We start from the raw sequence: 14524 nt of genomic DNA on the forward strand, positions 1-14524 counted from the left end.
TTACGCCCCTCTACACTGCAAAGTATTTTCCAAGGTGGGTCCAGTGGGGTTGGCTGACTGAACCCTGAGGCTTCATCCTCCTTTGCTTCCTTAGCTGGCAGTTGTATTTCCTTTTTGTCTCTGGAGCTGTGTTCAGGGTCAGGTCTGGAGTAAAACTCAGTGTTAAGATTACCTGTAGGAAAGGGAGCAAACCCATTCCTCCTTGGGAATCCTTGATCTCCTGATATTGAGCCTCGATCCGCACCGAAGACCAGCAATCAACTGTTTAACTGTTCAATTATCAATAAACAGAGGACTGCAGAAGGCCATGGTGGCCTGCCTCCATGTGGGCAGCTACTCAAGCAGCTCCCTAGGTTGCCTCCGCCGCCGCTGCCATCTTTGCTCCTCTCTCCTTCTATCTCCTTTTTTTAATACTTCCTGGATCATTTAATAATCTTCCCAAAGCATCCTCAGCTATTGCAATTCGAGGCTTGAATTTGTTCTTCAGTTCCTTTAGCTTGAGAAATGCCGAGCAAATTCAGCCCTTTTGATTTTCCAACTCCAGGTTTTTGCACATTTTATTGTTAATACTTTGCTTTGTCTTCCGACGTTGCCCTTTGATATCTTCTGTTCAGTTCCTTAATTTCTTGATTTCTTCCTTTAGCTTTGGCTTCTTGGTGCTCTAATGCAATATTCAGAGTCACATCTGACATCCATCTTGATCTTTTTTTCCCCCTCCTCTGTCTTTGTAATGACCAATTGCATTCTTCATGGACGATGTTCTTGATATCCTCCCACAACTCACCTGGCCTTCACTCACTAGTGTTCAAGGCCTCAAATCTGTTCCTGAGATGTTTTTGAAATTCAAGTAATATAGACTAAAATTTGTGTTGTTGTTGTTGTTGTTAGGTGTTATCAAGTAAAACATGACTCCTAGCAACCCTATGAACAAAAGATCTAAACCCTGTTCTATCCTGCACCATCTTCACAGTTCCTGACACAGAAGGGCCCATTGCAGCACTCACCATATCAATACACCTGGTTGAGGGTTTTCCTCTCCTTCACCAACGCTGCACTGACCCCAGAATCATGTCCTTCTCCAAGGAATAGCCCTTCCTTGCAACATGTCCAAAGTATGTGAAACAAAACTTCATCATTCTTGCCTCCAAAGAGCACTCTGGCTGCAACCTTTCTAAGACATTATCTGTTTGTTCTCTTGGCCATCCATGGCATGTTCAGTGCTCTTCTCCAATGGCACAGCTGAAAGGTGTCAATTATTTTTCTGTCATCCTTATCCATTGTCCAGCTCTCAAATGCATAGCTAGTAATCAGAAAGACTATGTCCTGAATCAGACACATCTTAGTCTTCAAACTGACATCACTACTCCTCAATAATTTGGAAAGGTCCCTAACGGCAGATTTTTCCAGTGCAACATGTCCTCTTATTTCTTAACTGCTGGTACCAAGATTTTTAATCGTGGATCCAAGCAGATGAAGCTGTTGACGGTTTCAATCTCCTCTCCATCTATCATGACACTGCCTATTGGTCTAACAGTATGAATCTTTGTCTTCCTGACACTGGGATGCAATGCATATAAAGGGCTGCATTCCTTCATCTTCTGCAATAATTGCTTCAAGTCCTCCTCACTTTCAGTAAGAAAGGTTGTATCATCTGCATAACACAGGTTATTGATAAGCCTCTCCCAATCCTGATGCCATACTCTTCCTCATAAAGTCCAGCTTCTCAGATAATTTTCTCAGCATACAGATTAAATAGGTATGGAGAGAAAATGCAACCCTGGCACACTCCCTTCCCAATACCAAACCATGCAGTGCTCCCCTGCTCTGTTTGCATGCACTACAGCCTCCTGGTCCAGGTATAGGTTCTGGATGAGCACAAACAATTGCACTTGGATTCTGGTTCTTCTCAATGTCATTCACCACTTGTCATGATCTGCATAGTCAAATACCTTTGCATAGTTGATAAAGCACAAATTTACAATCTTCTGGTATTCCTTACTTTCAGCCAGGATCTGTTTTACATCAGCAATGAAATCGCTGATACCATGGCCTCTTCTAAATCCTGCTTGAACTTCTGGCAGTTGGTTACCTATGTCTGTTTCAGTCATTTTTAATGATCTTCATCAGTATTTTGTTTGCATATGATATCAATGATATTGTTTGATATTTCCACATTCATTTGTATGACCTTTTTGGGGGATGGGAACAAATTTAGACCCCTTTCAATCCCTTGGCCAGACAGCCATCCTCTAAATTTCCTGACATAAACTGGTGAGTTTATACAATGCTGCACCCGTTTTGAAACAAGTCAACTGGTATCCCGTTGATTCCTAGGGCCTTATTTTTTTGCCAATGCCTTCAATGCAGCTTCTATTTCCTCCTTCATTACCATTAGCTCCTTTTCATATGGTACTTTCTGAAATTTTTCAGTGTCAATAAATTCTTTCTGGTACAAAGACTCTGTGTATCCCCTCCAACTTCTTCTTTTGATGAATTCTGGGTCATTCACTATATTGCTCACATTATCTTTCAATATTGTGTCAAAGGCTTAAATTTATTTTTCAATTCTTTCACCTTGATAAATGCAAAATGAGTTCTTCCTTTTTTTCTTTCTTGAATTCAAGCTATCTACACATTCTAGTAATAATACTTGGCTTTAACTTCCCAAGCTGCCCTTTCAAATCGTCTGTTCAGCTCTTTCACTTCTACATGTTTCCCTTAATTTTGTTTTTTCAACGCTCCAGTATAATCTTTAGAGTCTCTTCTTACATCAATTTTAAATTTTTCTTTCTCCTCTGTTTCTGTAACGACCTTTTGCTTTCTTCATGGATGATATCCTTGATATCATCCCACAATTTCTCTGGTCTTCAATCAATGCCTCAAACCTATTCTTAAGATGATCATGAAATTCTGATGGAATTGATTCAAGTCCTTTGGACTTATTTTCATTTTCTTTAACCTCAATTGGAACTTGCACATGAGTAATTGATGATCTGACCCTCAGTCTACCCCTGGCCTAGTTTTGACTGCTGGTATTGAGCTTCTCCAATGATTTCTTTTACAAATATAGGCAATCTGATTCCTATGCAGCCCATTCAGGTGAGATCCATATGTAAATTTGTCTTTTGTGTCTATGCCCAAAAAAGTATTTGCAATGAATAAATTATTGTAAAGTCCATAACAAATAATGGATAATGTTACAAAAAAGAGAATCCCAGAACATTCATTGCACTCATGTAGAACCTGTATATGGGCCAAAAAGTGGTCCTTTGAATAGAACAAGGGAATATTGGCTGGTTTAAAATCAGAGAAATAATATCTTAGAATTATTATTCTTTTACTATATCTGTTCAGTCTGTATGCTGAGAAAAATAATCCAAGAAACTGGACTATATAAAGACAATATGGCATCAGAATTAGAGGAAAATTCATTAACAGCCTATGATATGCAGATGACACATCCTTGCTTGCTGAAAATAAATACAACTTGAGATATTTACCAATGAAGCTGACACTATTATTATAAATAATGCCTTCATTATCAATTACATCTAAATATAAAGAAACAAAAATTATCTCAACTGGACCAGTAAAATCATCATAATAAAAGGAGAAATTATTAAAGTTGTCAAGAATTTAATTGTGCATTTGCTCCACAATTAGTGTCTGTGTAAAACATCAGCAGTCAAGAAATAAGTGATATACCACATTTGACAAATATGATGTCAAGGACTTGTTTACATTTCTCTTCTTTATGTTTGTGAAAATTTTTAAAGTCACTTATTTTTTATTCAACTATTCACATACATATTTTTCTATAATATTGATATCAATACATATAGTGTAGCCTCAATTTTCTCCTGTAATTCTTCTGATTTTCAATAATCCTTTCATACCTTTCTGTGTCTTATCTTTCTTTACTTATGTTGTACCTATCAGACACTTTGACAGTTACGGTTTATGAAAAAAGTACAAAAATCTTGTATCTTAAGGCCATTTCTTGTATCTATTAGACATTTAACCTCCAGCCTCCTAGTTTTGGACTATGATGTACAGCTCTTTAAGCCAGACCAATTATGGCATCCCCCTATAAACCAATCATCCTCCACAGCCTTCAAGTAAGCCTGAATCTAAAAGGCCTTCAGCTCTGGCTCTGTGAAGCAGCAATTGCAATTCAGCTTTGTCTCATGTAGGCCTCTGGTTCTCCACTATCTTTACTGGTACTCTTGTCTAGGACTGATCCATCCCTTGTAGGGATCTCTGACCTCAGTGGATGTACTGCATTTCTCCTTTCTTGTTGAAGTACGATTCCTATTTTCTGTGTCTAATACTGCCCAATTTAAGTTTGGGGAAATGGCAAAACTAAGCAATTCCTTTATGTAAAAAGAGCAAGGGCCACATGGGGACAGTCATATCTAACCTTTACAAGCTTCATAAAAGGGAACTCTCCTGTTAACAATACCAATAACACAAGCCCAATTCACGTGAGGTCAGATATGTTCACCACACTCCCATACCTCTTTCTACTCATCTCAGTACCAATATCACTGCTTTGCTGAGTCCAAAATCCAATATGATAGCTCACAGAACCATATTGAGGAAGTCAAAAGGTTATAATTCAGATGAATAACAGAATACAATCAAGATAATTCTTGAAATGTGCATGCAGAAAACTTAGCCTTGTGGCTTTTTGACCAGTGTTTCCAAGTTTTCAGTTTTGACACTATTGGCTTCCCACCCTTCTAACAAAGTTCTCAGACCTGGAAATGTTGTTTCTCTCTTCAAGTCCCAAGGTCTCATATCAGTTCTCTAGTTCAGCCACAGGTGTTGCTGCCATGGGTGTAGCTGGAGCAGGAAGTGTATCTTACATTGTCTTGTTTGCTTTCTCTTCATTGGTGTCAGAAGATCTCACTGTCTTTTACTGCTGTCTTGCTCAGTTCAACAGTGAGACTAGCCAATCCCCTTGCAGATTGTTGAGACTGGCCTTGTGGAATGGTAGATAGCAAATCCCCTTTTGGATAGGCTAACATGCCTTATCCATATATTCCTGCCCATCTATATAGCAAATTGAAATCATGGCTCAACAAGTCATATCAAAAGATAAACTGCATCCTTCATCAGTACCTTATTTGCATGTTTCTACGCCAAAGGTAAGGATGAGTCAGGATAGGTCAGGGTTCAGGTCTGTTTTTCACAGAGACTAAAAACAACAAAAACAACCCCAAAGGAGCTATTCACACTTGATCCAAAGCTTAGTCCTCTCAATTACTTGCTATGCATCAGAGAGCTGGACAATAACTAAGGGTGACAGAAAAAGAATTGATGTCTTTGAGTTGTGGTGCTGGAGAAAAGTGTTGAATATACCCTGGATGCCTAAGAAAACAAACAAGTCTGTCCTGGAGAGAGTGAAATCAAGTTTCTCTGTGTAAGCAATGATTTTGAAGTTCCATCTCACATACTCTGAGCATGTGAACAGTCCTTGGCGAAATATATCATGCTCAGAAGGTGAGAGGAACAGAACAGGAGAGAGATCCTACATGATGGAGATTGACACAGTGACTGGGGTAATGGGGGTAGGTTTGTTGGTTTATTGAGATTGGTTTAGTGAGATTGATTCATGATAGAGCAGAGTTCAGAGCTATTGTGCATAAGGTTTGTTATGGGTCACAGTCAATTTGACAATAACAACAACTACTTCACACTTATACTCCTTTCCTTATCATTCACAGTCTCATTGCTTTGCCAGAGCTGTCAGAAGAAAAATCAGCTTCTATATCAGGATTTATCAGTGCAGAACTCCTTGTCTTTCTCTATGAGAATCTAAGAATGCTTGTTTAAGATGTAGTTCTGTGGTCTTTACACAGATCAATCAAATAACTTCTTTGTGGTCTAGTGCCCGGGAATCTGCATTTTAACAAGTTTCCAAGGAGATTCATACACAGCAAACCAGCATTTATCTGAAGGCCTATTTAAGTACCACCAGTTTAGCTCATGTCTAGTTCACCAAATCCTAAGTATGACTACTCACCCACATCCTGTTTTTAATCAGTGGCTCTGTCTATAGTCCTAAAACTGAAAAAGAAAAAAAGAAATTGTCACACAATGTGGTAAGAAAATGGGAACTGTCTATTCAAATACAGCCAGTTAGAATCAGAATCCTAACAAATATTAATTTTTATTTTACCTATTTTTTTATTTTGAAAGAAAAATTTACTTATCTATCATTAATTAAGCTGTGGTGCTGGAGAAGGGTATTGAAGGTACCATGGACTGCTAGGAAAACAAACAGATTCACCCTAGAGAGGGTTAAATTGGGCGGCTCCTTGGAGGCAAGGATTCTGAGGCTCTATCTAACATACGTTGGTCATGTTGTAAGGAGAGACCAGTCCTTGGAGAGGGACATCATTCTTGGGAGGGTGCAGGGCAGGCGTAGGAGAGGAAGGCCCTCTATGAGGTAGATTGATTCAGTGACTGAGGTAATCAGGATGGGAGTGTCAACGACAGTGTGATTGGCACAGGACAGAGCAGAGTTTAAGGCTGTTGTACATAGGGTCACTATGAGTAGCAAGCGACTCGATGGCACATAACAACAACAACATCATTAACTAGTGGCTTTTGGTCATCACAAAACAAACATGCATGTTATGGGAAATAGAAAACAAGCTGCCTGGCATGGGACAGTGTAGCTGCCAGTCCAGTGAAGATTGGAGTGGGGTGCCCAGTCCAGTCAGAATTTCTGTTCATCTGAGTGGTGACAAAGTCCCCAGGATGTGAGGTAGATCACAGATAACATCTCTTCCTGTTTAGGTGTTTAAGGTTTAAGGAAAATCATGAAAGATGGAGAAAGATTGACCTTCATTTTGCTTGGATCCATAGTTATTGCCCATGGCAACAGCAGTCAAAAAATCAGAAGACACATTGCATTGAGAAAGTCTCTTATCAAAGGTATCTCCAAAATCCTAAAGAGCAAGGATATAGTTTAAAGGACAAGGTGTGCATGATCCAAGCCATGATATTTTCATTTGCTCCCTATGCCTCTGAAAGTTAGGCAAAAATAAGGAAGATCAAAGAAGAATTAATGTCTGTGAGTTGTGGTGTTGGCAAAGAGTATGATTATTCCATGGGCAGCCAAAAGAACAATCTGATCTGTCTTTGAGGAAATGCAACTAGAGTGTTCCTTAGAGGCAAAGATGATGAAACTTTACTTCAAATACTTTTCTCATGTTGTCAGGAGAAGATCCGTCCTTGGAAAAAGAATCATGCTGGGAAAGGAAGAGAGTGTTCTAAAGAGAAAGCCCTCAATGAAATGGGCAGGCATAGTGACTGTAACAGCCAGCTGGAGCGTGTCAGAGATTGTAAGCCTGAGGCAGGATATGGTAAAGTTATGATCTATTGTTCTCAGCATCACTATAAGCATCACTGGCACCTAAGGATGAACATCGTTGGTATGGTCGCTATAATCAAACCACTTTTAAACACTAGACTGCACTCTCCAACTGATTTCTTTCTTTCTCATTTTCTCAAAATTGCTGAAACAGTGATGTGGTTTGGAAGTATATTGTCCCATTAACTTAATTCTGGACATTCAAAGACAAAGAAATTACAGAATTGATGATAAAAATGACTAGTTGTCATTTTTACTCTGGCATTACTGGCATTGGTGTTTGGAGACGCAGGTCAGAAACAAATGCGGCAAGAACAGAAGACATTCTGATCCTCTCTGCTTGTCAGTCTGACCACAGGATGTTTTTCTTGAATTAGGATTTAGTTATGAATAGTTATAATTAATAATGTGATCAGAATGTTCTCTAGTCACAGTCAATAATTTGGCACTGTTATAAAGAAAGAAAAAAAAAAACCAAACCCTACTTGCTTAGATAAGGATTGGGTTTTTTCTTATTCACATGCTTATTCCTATGAAATTTTGTTAATTCCACAAAACAGAAATGAAGCTCTTTACACTTCTCCCCAGAAATGTTTATGTAATAGTGATCACATATCCAATTTCAGACTGAGTTATGTGACTGTTAAATTTGCTCCCTATCTTTACCTTGAAAGTTATCATACAATAGATTGTCTTTTGGCTAGACTCTAAATACGTTCTCTTGCCATGTGGAACTCGTGCAGCAACCAAGAAGTAGTTGTTTGAAGAGAAAAAGTATGTGTGTGCGTGTGCGTGTGTGTGTGTGTGTGTGTGTGTGTGTGTGAAAGAGAGAGAGAGAGAGGTAGGTACCATTGAGTCATCTACGTTTCAAAGCAACCCTATGAACAATAGGCTGGAACCCTGACCTATTGCTCACTGTCCTCACAATCTGCACCATGCTCAAATCCGTTGTTGTAGTCTCTGTGTCCAACCATGTTGTTGACAGTCTTCCTCTTTTTTCCCCTTAGGTTTCACTGTCTTGCACTCCTTTCAAGACAAATGTCTTTTTTTTTTTCTTTTCACAGATCATGTTATATTTAAAACTTATCTCAAGCACCACAATTCAAAGGCATCAATTCTTCTTTGGTCTTCCCTATTCATTGTCCAATTTTTCAGATGTGTAGGAAACAGCTGAAAATACCATGGCTGGAGTCAAACGTACCTTTGTCTTTAAACTGACATGCTTGCTCTGTATACTTTGGAGAAATTCTCAACAGTAGATTTTTCAAAATGAATACATCTTCTGATTTCAGGACTGCTGTTACCATGGGTGTTGATTGTAGTTCCAAGGAAAATGAAATCACTGACAACTTCAATCTTTTTTCCATCCATCAAGATGTTGCCTATTGATCCTGTGGTGAGGACCTTTGTTTTCTTGATGTTGAGGTATAACCTTTGAGGTAATCTTTCATCTTCTGCAGTGGATGCTTCCATCTCCTTTGCTTTCTGAGATCAAGCTTGTATCATCTCTGTAATACAGGTTGTTGAGGAGTATTCTTTTTATCTTAATGTCACATTATTTTTCATATAAGCCAGATTCTTTAATTGTTTGCTCAGCATATTTAAATGGGTATCTAGAAAGGATAGAATCCTGACACAAATCCCTTATTCTGTTTTGTAGCCTAAAAATCAAAGAATCTATTTAATAGATGATAGGTGAGTGCTAGCTAGCTAGATAATAGATGCAATCTATTTGGGAGAAGGAGAAAAGATTCAAACTATCAAGGACTCCATCTTACTTAGATCCACAGTCAATACACTTGGTACCAGCATTCAGGAGCTCAGGAGACATATTGTACTGGGAAAGTTTGCTGTCAGGGACCTCAATAAATTATAAAGGAGCAATGATATAAGTTTGAGAACTAAGGTGTGCCTGATTCAGGCCATGGTCATGGTCTTTTCAGTCACATGCTATGCATCTAAGAGCTAGACAATGAATATGGATGACCGAAGAATAGTTGATCCCTTTGAGTTGTGGTGTTAGAGGAGAGTTCTGAATATCCCACAGACTGCCAAAAGAATAAACAAGTATATCTTGGAGAGGATGCAGGCAGAGTGATCCTTGGAGATGAATATGATGACATTTCATCTTGCATACTTTGGACAGGTTGCTAGGAGAGACTGTTCCTTGGAGAGGGACATCATATTTGGAAAAGTGGAGGGATAGCAAAGGAGAGGAAGACCTTCAACCAGTTAGACTGACAGAGTGACTGCAGGAATGGACCTGAGCGTGTCAGTGATTGTGAAGATGATACAAGATAGGGCAGGGTTCAGATATGTTCTTCATAGGGTCACTGTGAATTATACTCTACTTGATGGCACCTAACAATAACAGTATACTACTGTAGACTTCCGAAAGAACCTACAGATTTCTTTGAGAAGAAGCGCAACCAGAATGCTTCCTAGAAGCAAAGAAGATGAGAATTCCTCTCATATAATAAGTGGTCAGTCTTTGGAAAAGGGCATCATGTTTGAAAAAGTAGAGGGCAATCAAAGGAAAGAAAAGTCCTTAAAAAAGATTAAGTGGAGTCAGTGGCTCAAATAATGTTCTTAAGCACAGCAGAGATTTTAAGCAGAGAAAGCACAGCAGAGGGTTTAAACTGATGGTTCCAGTTAGGAAACAGGTTTGTTCTTTTGAATACTCTCTCATTATGAGTTGGAGTCAACTTGATGGCATTTAACAACATACACTATTTTGCTAATTCAAGATCATATCTTTTTAATAAGTATTTTCTTCTTTCTTGGTTGCCTTGTGGGTAAGGAGCTGCACTGCCTACCCAAAGACAATCCAGTTTGACTCTACCGGTTGCTCTGAGGGCTATCCCCTCCCATGGAATTTACTACCTCTGAAGACCTACTGGAGGGCCAGGTATGAGTTAGTTTTGACGTGACGGCTTCTAACAACAAGAAGATTAACTTTCAAACTATAAGAAAGTAAGAAAAGTTATAGGTGCAACCAGTGGTAAATTCAGGTATGAATAGCAAAAGCTGATAGACAGTTTCATAAAAAATAGCACTAAGTGAAATCCTTTGCCATGGGAATGTAGTAGATTATGTGTTGAGTGGCTAACCAAAAGGTAGGTAATTTTTAAAAAATTTTCTTTTATTAATTTTAATGAACATTTAAAGATATTTTGGATTTCCATTCATTTATTGTTGCATTTTTCTCCCTTCTCACCTCTCCCCCTAGTTCACTCTTCTCTTTGAAAAGTAAAAGAAAAATTCCTTACTTGGTATACAATCCCCTCTCCCCTGCCCCGAGTACACTCCACTATACAACCTTCATTCTGGACTCTTGTCATAACCATAATACCCAATCATATATTGCTTTTAAACTGTTCTCTCCCAAATCTGTTTCAATGTAGTATACATGATTTATCCAATTTTTCTCAATCTCACCCCAATCCTGATAGAATGGTAGTCAATTTTAATCCACTGGCCACTTCATGAGAGACAGATGAAGTCTGTTCCCACCAATATGCACAACCTCGAAAACTTGATCACAATTTGGCAGGTATAAGAATCAGCTCGTTACAATGGATTTAGCTCTCCCCCTCAGGAGTCCATATAGCTCTTGGCTGCTAACTAAAAAAAATAGGTGGTTCAAACTCATGCAGCAGCTCTGTGGGGAAAAGACCTAGAAATCTGCCTCTACAAAGATGACAGCTAAGAAAATCCTATGAGGTAGTTCTACTCTATGACACAGAGCCAGAATTAGATTAAAAATACAAAACAATAGCTCACCTCCTTGGTGTTAGAAGTTTAGAAAACTTGTTTCTATTAATATAATTATTGTTTCTTGTAAACAATCTTTTACCTTTGACTGACTTTAAGATTTTTACATTGACTTTAGGTTCCATGGATTCTCTATCAAACATAAGAATGGGTTTATTTTTTATTTATTTTGCTCAACACTCAGTCCTTCTGACTCTAAGAACTTAGGAGTTTATATCAAATCTGACAAATTCTCAATCATCAGCATTTTGAATCTTAATTCTCCTCAGTTTTCTATATTTTATTCTTACAAAATACCCTTGCCACATATATAGTAGATTGTTCTTAGTTATTTTGCCCACATATTTTTTCTGATGTGTGTTTTCAATTCTCTCTCTCTCCCCCCTTCCTCTCCCCTCCCCCCCGCCGTGTGTGTGTGTGTGTGTGTGTGTGTGTGTGTGTGTGTCTCTTATTCTCACCCCCATTATGGGCACTAACCTCATTTAATTAATAAATTATCTCTTTGTATGTAATATGCTGTTTTGCTTATCATAAAGACTTAGTATCAGTACATAGTTTATAAAAGAAAACGTTTTAAGTCTTCTGAAGTTAGTATTAACTTTTTTTAAATTAATTTCAATGAGCATTTAAAGATTTTGGATTTCCATTCATTCATTGTTGCACTTTTCTCCCCACCCACCCAGTATTAACTTTTGTCATTCTGCTGTGACATCTAATCCTTTCTACTCTCCTTAATCAACTTAAAAGCTCTATTATTTTACAAACTTTGTTCATAAATTTTTACATTTACAGAAAAATTGTGAAGCTGGTAGAGTGATTTTCATGTACCCTAACGCCATTCTGCCTTATTACTAGTGACTTGTGTTGGAATAGTATACTTTTTAGAATAAACAAATAAGTATCTACATATTATTACTAAGTCTGAGCTTTAGCTGGAATTCTTTAGTGCTTGAGAAGTTAGAGCATCAGTGAGAGAGGAAGACCCTCAATGAGATGGATTGACACAATGACTGCAGCAATGGGCTCAAGTGTGTCAGAGATGATGAGGCTGACACAGGATAGGACAGTGTTCAGATCTGCTGTTTATAATGTTGCTATAAGTCATACTTAATGGCACCTAAGAACAACAACAATATAATGTCCCATTTATGTTATACAATCCTTTCTAGGACACCACACTACATTTAGTCATCCTATAAGATCAAGTTCCTCTTGACCATCACAGTTTCTCAAATACCTTTTCTTTTTTAAGGACCTTGACAGTTTTGATGTATTTTGTATAATGTCTCTTAATTACAATTTTTCTCGTTCCCACCCCACCATGGTTAGACTGAGGCTATGGGAATTGAGGAAAAGTATCACACGAACAATGTGTCATTCTTCTCATGATTATAGACTAGAATGACTATACTATGATTTATGACTATTGGTGTTGACTTTGACCACTTACCTGGATGAGGATTTGTCAGATTTTTCCACTGTATAATTCCTCTACTTTCCACCTTTCCATACTGTACTTTTTGAAAGGAAGACACTGTAGCACAGATTTATGGAATGGAAAGTTATGCTCCATTTCCTTGAGAGTTAAGTTAGATAACAAGTTACATAAACAAGTTATTTGGAATTCGTCTACTCAGTTACCTCACTCATTTATTTATTCAATTATCTAATTATGTCACTATGGACTCATGTATGACTATTTACTTTCTATTTTGAGTTATAATCCTATTTTATTTCATCACCCAAATTGTTTCAGCTATGACTATTGTGAGCCCTTTCCATTCTACCATATCTAGTCTTGTGTCAGATATTAACAAAGTGATTGTAAAGTTTAAATGGAAAAACAAAAGACTTAGAAGAGACATTACAATAAAGAAGAAGAACAGAGTTAGAGGATTCAGAAATCCCATGTTTAAGATTTACTATAAAGTTACATCACACAGCAACTGTAACAAAATGTCACTCCTGTGAATACATTCCAAAAAACTCTAGGCTTTGAAGGAGCTCTGGTGACTTAGTGCTGCACTGTAATCCCAGAGAAGCATGGTTCAAATCCACCAGATGCTCTGTTAGAGAAGGAAGGGCAATCTCCTCCTGTACCAGTCAGATCCGATTTGATGGTACACACACATACGCAAAAATAATGAAATAAAACTTTTTTAGAAAACTCTGGGCTTCTTAAAATCTCTCAGTAGCTCTCTACATATCTGTATCTATCTCTGTTTTTCTCTTTTTTTTCTTCCCTCTCACGTCTCCAATGAGAATTCAGTCATTATTAAACCCCCGAGGACTCAGAGCACAGGACTCAGGTAAGCTGTATCCAAAATCTTGATCCTCAGAGAGTGTTGTCGTTGAGTACCATTGAGTTGGAACAGACCTATAGCCAACCCTCCAGCTGATTTTCAGAGGCAATACATCTCATTGGAAGAGATTGTCCATCCTTTTCTCATGGAGCAGCTGGTAGATTCAAACTATGTGCATTAGGGATTGCAGGGGAGATTCTTACTACTGTTGTTGTTGTTATGTGCCGTCGAGTTGTTTGCGACTCATAGCGACGTTATGCACAACAGCCCTAAATCCTGCTCTATCCTGCGCCAACCGCACTGCCTCTGACACACCCATCCCGATTACCCTAGTCACCGAGTCAATCCATCTCATAAAGGGTCTTCCCCTGCTGCGCCATCCCTCCACCCTCCCAAGCATGATGTCCCTCTCCAAGGACCCATCCCTCCTGACAACATGTCCAAAGTATGTCAGACGAAGCCCCAGAATCCTTGCCTCCAAGGAGTAGCTTGGTTTAATCCTCTCCAAGATGAATCTGTTTGTTTTCCTGGCAGTCCAGGGTACATTCAGTACTCTTCTCCAGCACCACAGCTCAAAAGCATCCACTCTCTTTCTGTCCTCCCTAGTCATTGTCCAACTCTCTGATGCATAACAAGCGATTGCAAAGACCATGGCCTGTATCAGGTGCACCTTAGTCTCCAGAGAGACACTGTTGCTACTGAGTACTTTAGAGAGGTCCCTAACAGCAGACTTTCCCATCATGATACGCTTTTTGATTTCCTGACTGCTGGTGCCAAGAGTGTTGACTGTGGAGCCAAGCAAATGGAAGCTGTGAACAATCTCAATCTCTTCGTCATCCGTCCTGATGCTGCCAATTGGTCCAGTGGCGAGAATCTTTGTCTTCTTGACATTGAGCCTCAGTCCATACTGAGGGCTGCAGTCCTTGACCCTTTGCAGCAAGTGCATGAGGTCCTCCTCAGTTTCAGCAAGCAGGGTTGTGTCATCTGCATAACGGAGATTGTTAATAGATCTTCCACCAATCCTGATAAGGCTACCTATAATAAAATATACTGTGCTTTCCTA

The sequence above is a fragment of the Elephantulus edwardii genome, unplaced genomic scaffold (assembly GCF_000299155.1).
Source record: "Elephantulus edwardii isolate Elephantulus edwardi_28Jun2011 unplaced genomic scaffold, EleEdw1.0 scaffold00010, whole genome shotgun sequence".
NCBI classification, from domain to species: domain Eukaryota; kingdom Metazoa; phylum Chordata; class Mammalia; order Macroscelidea; family Macroscelididae; genus Elephantulus; species Elephantulus edwardii.